Source organism: Podarcis gaigeae, assembly GCF_964106915.1.
Source record: "Podarcis gaigeae genome assembly, chromosome: Z".
Taxonomy (NCBI): Eukaryota; Metazoa; Chordata; class Lepidosauria; order Squamata; family Lacertidae; genus Podarcis; species Podarcis gaigeae.
Window position 1 is genome coordinate 3,912,555 of NC_139691.1, and position 8,205 is coordinate 3,920,759.

Here is an 8,205-nt window from a genome sequence, read left to right on the forward strand (position 1 = left end):
AAAGGGAGGTGGGCAAGTCCATCTTCTCCAACAGTCCGGGCCCCATGCCCAACACCTGCAGCCTGGAAGGGCTCTTCAAGCTCAAGGAGCAGCAGCATGAGAGCCTGTCCACTTTCTACCCAAGGGACAAGTTTAATCTCCCTAGCCAACCTGACGTTATCCTGAACTAGGCACTGCCCAAGGATACCTTGCACAAAGAATTGTGAGACAAGCTGGCTGTGTATCAGTTTTGATGGGGTTGTGAAAGGCTGAGGTTCAAATAAGTACTAAAGACTACCTGGTGGATAAAAAAGCTCAAGAAATCCAGCACTTAGCCAACACTCATGATGCACAGAGTTTCTTTACAGCCACAAAGACCCTCTTTGGGCCAATAAATCATGGCATATGCCCCCTATACTCAACAGACAGTACCACACTTTTAAATGGTAAAGAAGCTATTGCATTGCGCTGGAAAGAACATTGTGTGCATCTCCCTAATCGCAACTCCCCTGTACTGCTGAGGTCCTTTCACAAATTCCACAAAAACGAATTAGAAATGTGCTTGCAGTATCTCCAGATTTGGTTAACCACATAAAAAAATAAACAAAGCCAGCAGACCTGATGGGATACCTGCCAAAGTCACCAAAGTGGGCAGAATTGAACACAACAACTTCACAAGCTCATTGAAAAAGTCTGGGAGAGGACTTCCAATTTCCTGCTGTGGGAAATGGCTGCCTCCCACATGAACAGACCCCAGCCGTGCCAGTAATTCAGGGTTGATATGGGGGTAATTAGCCCTGGCAGACTCCCTAGGGTGGGGGTGGACTGTCTCACAAACCCGTAGATCGTCCATGATCTGTCAGCTCGCCTCAAGGTGTGAGCGGTAGGGACGCTGGGTCTAAGAGCACAGCACGGCTGGCACTCTCCAGAGCCACTCCTACACGCAGGAGACACCTGTTTTTTAAAATAATAAGATTTTGACAAAAAATAGGCATGTTCCAGATGGAGGAGAAAAAAAGAAGAAAACTACCAAATTATACAGTCGTTGGATGCTGAATTTTGGACTTTAAATTGACTCTCATCTTGAAACGTGGATTAAGGAGGTGAGCAACCACTATCTTTCCATACTTGTTATATTACATCATGATTTGGCGAAGCTCAGCCAGAAAGAATTTAATTACGTAAACAAAACACAAGAGGTGAAAATTATAATTGAATGTATGATACACAGCCCTCAAAGGAGAACTTTAATGAGAATTAGAGCTGGCAAAACAAGACCAGATATGGCAGCTTGGGCTGAAGACGGAAACAAAATGGCGATCATTATTGAACAGTTACAAAAAGAAAGGAATTCTTATGGAAAAGAACTCCTTTGGACTTGGGGTGTACTTTGTTCTAAAATACATCTGCTTGTATGGATTATTTTATATATGATTGTGGACAGAAGGACAGAGAGTGCTGGATCCGTCTTCTAGGGCCCGGAGGAGCTGGGGGGGGGTTCCTTTTATTCTTGGAGGAATTTAAATAATTCTCACATAATATACAGCTGGGAAACATGCCCCACAATACAGCATTATATACAGGCATATACGGACATCAACTCATTAAGATACATCAGAGAGAACTTGTTGACTTGCCATTTATAAACTATTTTTGGAATGAAGCCCAGTGCCTTTAATGAGAACTTGACGAACAAAGGAGATATAAGAGGACTGAACACCAATATAATTGGACAGAGAATAAGATGGGGGGAATGCCTCCTGTGTGTTAACATTGTAAAAACTTTGCTACAGAATATGTGAGCCACAGAAACACCGACTGATCAGACTGAGAATAAGGATGGATAATATTAGTTTTGAATTTGAAAAATAACCGAAAATGCAGAGACATGAATGAGGACAATTATCTCTAGACATCTGGAACATGGGAAGTCCCGCCCAAAATCTTTATAATTGGAATATATAATTGGTGGTATTATTGTAATTTGGACTGGTTTGATTTGATTTGTCATTAATTGGAAGATTGTTATTGAAAATGAATAAAATTTTAACAACAAAAACAAAATCTGGGAGAGAGAGGAGATTCCAGCAGACTTTAGGGATCCCAAAAACATCAATCTTTTTTAAAATAGATGACAGAATGGACTGCGGAAATTATGAAAGCATGTTTTTATTAGCTGCAACCAGCAAAATTATTTGTAAGGATCTTGGCAAACCATCTCCTAACTATATCCAAGGATACACTTCCTGAAACCCAAAATAGTTTTCAACCTTCTAGGGGGACAGCAGATATGATTTTCACTGCTTGACAGCTTCAAGAAAAATGCAGAGAGCAAAACCAATCTCTGTATATGGCATTTATTGACCTGACTAAGGCCTTTGACACTGTAAATTGCACTCCCCTATGGATTGTGCTTCTGAAAATCAGCTGCCCAGATAAATTTGTGAACATCCTTTAGCTCCTCCATAATAATATGATGGTGGGTGATCCTTCACATTGTTGAAGGGAAACTCCCCACCAGGGTAGAAATCATATATTGAACAGATGGAAAGCTATTTTATCTGAGCAGGCTGAAAGCAAAGAGTAAGGTTACCGCAACTTCCGTCATAGAGCTTCAGTATGCTGATGACAACGTAGTGTGTGCACGCTCAGAGGATGACCTCCAAAGCATCCTAAATGTCTTCGCAGAAGCTACCAAAAAGCTTGGCATATCGCTCAACATCCAAAAAACCAAAGTGCTGCACCAACAAGCACAAAACAACCTTTCTGCAGCGCCACAAATCGAACTTAATAGTGTAACGTTGGAAAATATCAATCACTTCTCCTACCTAGGCAGTTATCTTTCCACAAGGGCCAACATTGATGCCGGAAATCCAGCATCACCTGAGCTCTGCAAGTGCAGGTTTCTCCTGATTGAAGTGCAGAGTGTTTGAGGACCGCGACATTCGGAGGAAAACCAAAATGCTTGTTTACAAAGCTATTGTATTAGCAACCTTACTGTATGCTTGTGAAACATGGCCCACATAAACTCCATCTCCAACTCCTCAAAAGATTCCATCAACGGTGGTTCCAAACAATTTTACACATCACTTGAGAAGACAAGTGAACTAATATCAGTGTGCTGGAAGAAGCAAAGTTCACCATTGTCAAAGCAATGATTCTTCAATGGACTGGTCATGTTGTTTGGATGCCTAATTATCATTTTCCAAAGCAACTTAAGAATTGAAAGTGAAATACCAGTGAATAATAAGAGGTTTAAAGATGCTCTCAAGGCAAATTTAAAAAAAATGTAGTATTGAAGGGGACAGGTTAGGTTACCCAAAAACCTGTGTAGTCACCCCCCCAACCAGGCCTCAAGACTTTTAAATTGCAGCAAAGCTAATGCTAGCTAATGCTTTTTTAGCTACTGAATCTTCAGAGAAAGTAATTTAAAAGTCTTGAGACCTGGTTGGGGGGGGGTGACTACACAGGTTTTTGGGTAACCTAACCTGTCCCCTTCAGTATAAGCACTGATAATTGGGAAACACTGGCCTGTGAGTGTCGTGTGACAAAGACATATAAGAGCAGAAGCAGCAAAGCAGGCTGGGAAGTGCTGGGACCTACTAAATCATTTGGGCCTACTAAAGTTATTCAGGCCTAACTGCTAACTGCTGAGTCACTCTGACATGTGACTCGTTCTCCTTATAAGTGGCGGCCATTTTCTCTCTGTGTTCTCAGTAAGATATCAGTCAGAGTCAGTATGTAATCTCAGTCAAACTGTTTGGAACCATGTTGTTTATGAAGAAGCTTATTTTAACTCAATAAAGTTCTTATTCTTTCACTTTAAAACTCTGCATTATTAATTTACGCTGCGTGTCAGTGAGTGCTCCAATTGGAGAACAGCCTTTTTACCAATGGTGCTGTGGACTTTGAAGAAGCATGAACTCAGGGGGGAAAGGAGAAATAAGCTAAGAGGAAGGCATGCTTAGCAAACCCTCACCTTGATCAACTCCCACACAGAAACCTATGTCCCCACTGTGGAAGGAAGTGTGACTCCAGAATTGGCCTCCACAGTCACTTACAGTTAAGGCCATGTTAATGGAAGACTATATTGCAGTAGTACTTCTGGTTACAAACTTAATTCGTTCCAGAGGTGTGTTCTTCACCTGAAACCGTTCTTAACCTGAGGTACCACTTTAGCTAATGGGGCCTCCCACTGCCACTTCATCCTGAAGCAAAGTTCTTAACCCAAGATACTGCTTCCAGGTTAGCGGAGTCTGTAACCTGAGGTGTTTGTAACCCGAGGTACCACTTATTTTTCTATTTTTTATTTGTTTTATTAGTTTATTATGTAATCTGTTTGGCTGTCCCAGGAGTGGGTCCTAGCCAACACAATGTCTGGTAAACAGAAATGGTAGGAGTGGTAAGTCACTATCAATGATCACTAAAATGGAGGCAGAATGCCTTCCCACAGTCAATATCCTCCAAATGTGAGATAATGGGTACTCTGAACATTGCAATAGGGTGCTCCAAGCACAGAAGCAGACAGAACAGTTCTTCCAGGATAATAAACTGTTTCAATGATACTTCTTCACCAGCTAGCAATAATATACAATGAAATCCATTACATTCCAATGCAAAACAGAAATTGAAAAGACAGGCCTGCAATAAACAACCAATAATAAATACATACCAAATAAACTGTCCCCAAAGGTACATCAAATGGCTATGGATCAGCAATCACCTAAAAGTGTAGCAAACTGATACTGTTGGCAAAACCCTAGTAGCATTATAAAGGCTACCCACAGGTGCAATGAATCACATCAAATTTCAGGAAATTTAAAGATACAGTATCCAAAATCTAGCAAAGAGAATACAAACAGTACCCATCTTGTCAGAAAACTTAAATAAAACAATTGAAATCTAATTCAGTATTCAACCCCCCTCCCCGGGTGCAAGGATTTAAATAGGTATATCAGTCTGGTTTCTTGTTGGTGCAGTAATTTGACATGGTCTCTCCTCACCTCAAATTTTCTCTGATTAATCCATCGGACCGTGTAAAGTAGGTCTGTATCTGCATGATGGTGTTTGTGACTCCATGCACATATTATATGTCTTCTGTTTATGAATTTTGAAATAGTATAATGTTATAAAAATATTGTCAGTATATTATTAGCCAACTTGTTGTTTGTTGTTTAGAGTGTTCTGTTTTGGAACATGGGATTTTCTTTGGTGTATAACACAATGTCTGGGGGAAGTTCCACAGGAGGGGATGCATTGGGATACCCAATCTCAGTGATTGGGGCAGGAGGAGGAGTTACCATATTTTTCGCCCTATAGGACGCACTTTTTCCCCTCCAAAAATGAAGGGGAAATGTGTGTGCGTCGTATGGGGCGAATGCAGGCTTTCGCTGAAGCCTGGAGAGTGAGAGGGGTCGGTGCGCACCGACCCCTCTCGCTCTCCAGGCTTCGCGGACCTCTCCACAAGCAGTGGGAGTGCTCCCGCTGCTTACGGAGAGTTGCCTGCATGCCGAAGCCTGCGCACGCTGAGATCAGCACGTCCAGGCTTCACGGACCTCTCCGCAAGCCGTGGGAGCCAGCGCTGGGGTCCCATGGCTTGCAGAGAGCTGCCTGTTTGGGGGCTGGGGTTGGGGGAAGCTCGGGCCTCCCCCGCCCCAGCCCCGCGCCTGGGGGGGAAAATAATTTTTCCCCCTTTATTTCCCCCCAAAAAACTAGGTGCGCCTTATGGGACGGTGCGTCCTATAGGGCGAAAAATACGGTACTCAAGGGCCAGACCATCTCATTACCAAGGAGGCAGGTTTAGTCATTGCCTCCGGGTCTGGTCCTGACTAGAAGGATACAGGTATCAACAAGGATGTCCCACATGACCTTAAGGTGCTGCTGTGCAATGCCAGGTAAAAGATTCATAAGACCACTGCCATCCATAATTTGAACATGGATGGAGGAGTTGACCTGGCATGTATAACAGAAACTTGGTTAGACATAGCAGGTGTTCTTGCTCCTGTTTGTCTACCAGGTTTCTCTTATGCACAGCAACCCAGGGCATGTGAGTGGGAAGGGGGGTGGCAGTGATTTTTAGGAAGCTATCAGTTGTTATCAGGTGTTCTATTAGGGAGAGAGACCCAGTTTTCTGAGTGCATGTTCTAGAACTTAGGCAATAGGAGCAGTACAGCATTCCTATTGTGGACCGACCTCCTCGCTGCACCAAGGATTCCCTGCCAGAGCTGCCTCGGGTCATGACACATGTTCTCCTGGAGACACCTAGTTTGGTTGTCCTGGGGGATTTTAACATCCATGCCGACATAACCTTACAAGGGGACTCTCAGGACTTTGTGTAAAGCATGGCCTCCATGGGGATGTCCCTGAATAAGTTTGGCCTGACTCATAGCCATGGACATGCCTTAGATTAGGTGTTTTTACCTCTGTGGACGTGGGTGACCATGGCACTAAGTTCCAGTGGAACAAAAGAAGTGCCATGGTCCCCTACCAGTGCCATGGTATATGTGATCTGACAGGTAACTTTTATAAGAATTTTTCTGAAACATTGATCCACCATATCAGCAGGTTGTTTAACAGCAGTCTTAACAGGGGCAAGGCTCCCAAGATCCTGGAAAGAGTTTAGAATAATGGTAATATTGAAATGAGGCAAAGATGAAGAGACTCCAGAATCATATATAGACCCATTTCATTCATTGGGCAGGATCCTAAAATATTCACTGGCACTTTAACTAATAGATTGGCAAATGCAGATCAAGTAGGTTTTGCTATAGATATATAGCAGAACCCATACATAGGCTGCCAAATGCAGTATATTGTGGAAAACTGTTAAGGAATCAAGGTGTGATTTCTTCATTAGATGCTCTTTTGAATTATTTGTATCTACTGAAATGAACTTGGATTACAGTTTCATAGCATTACATTATCTGTATACTAACAGCAAGGCAGCAGTTAAGAGTTAATGGGCAGGACTCCTTCCACATTTGATGCACATAAAGGTATTAATCAAGTCTGCCCTCCATTGTTGTTCCTTTTATTGCTAGCACCTGAACCACTTGCAAACACTATTCAAAATAAGAACAAAATCAGCTGCATTTTTATTTTACAGAATGACTCAGATTTACTAGAAAAGTAGAGGCAAGTTCCACCAGCATAGTGATAACACTGTGGCCCAGTCCTCCTGATAATTGCTCCCAGCAGTTTCATTTAGGTGTTAAATAGCACTGGGGATAATGCAGTACCTTGTGGCGCCCCTAAACTGCCAAGATGAAGATATTTAGTGGTCTTCCAATGCTTTTCTCTTCTACCATTCATGTGGGTAGCAGTGGAACTACTGTAAAACAATGCCTCCAGCTCGCAGCTCATGGAGATGGTCCTGGAGGTGGCCAAGTTGCTAAGAGGTTCAAAGTCAGGAGGCACTCCCTCTGCCTCTTCCTCCAAGGAGGCTAACTGCCAAGTATAAGGTTGCCAGGTCAGGAGCATCCTAGACTCTGATGTTTTTGTCATGAGACGAAGGTTATTGAGAGCAGAAGAAGCAGTAAGGCCTACAAGGCCTACACAATCATTCAAGTCTAGAACTGCTAACTGTTAACTTTTAACAGCAAACTGCTAAGTCACTGTGACTCATGACTCATCTTGGGTGATGAATCATTATCCCTATAAAAAGTAGCCAGCCTCTCTATGGGTTTCAGTCCTTCTTCAGTCTGGTTCAGAGTGTCAGTATGTGCTTGTGTACAGTATAATTGTTGCAGACAGAGTGGCTCCAGGACTCCAATTAATCATTAAGACTGTGCTGCTGTGATAGCTGCTATGAGCACTCTGTGTATGCTCTTTAACTATGCTGTTTCTGAACAAGTTTATTTTATTCAGTAAAGTTTTATTCTGTTTATGAAGAGGACTCTGCGTGATTAATTTACCGCTGAGCGACAGTTTTCAGGGTCCAGACCCGAGACCTAGGGGAGCCCCCTGGTGATGTTTTAGGGTGGAGGCCTTGGGGACAGAGATTAATTGGAAGAGGGGAGCGGAGGAGAGCAGTGCTCTCACCCACTTTGGAGATTCAGGCCCTCCACCTACCACCAGAAGGAAGCTAGGCAAATAAGGAGACTTCAGGACAGATCTGCAGTTCTGGCAACCCTAGTCAGGATGACTAGATACCAATTCAGTGCCAAAACCCAGCCTGAACCCAGACTGGCATGAGTCCAGATAATCTGCTTTTTGGAAATGTGCTTG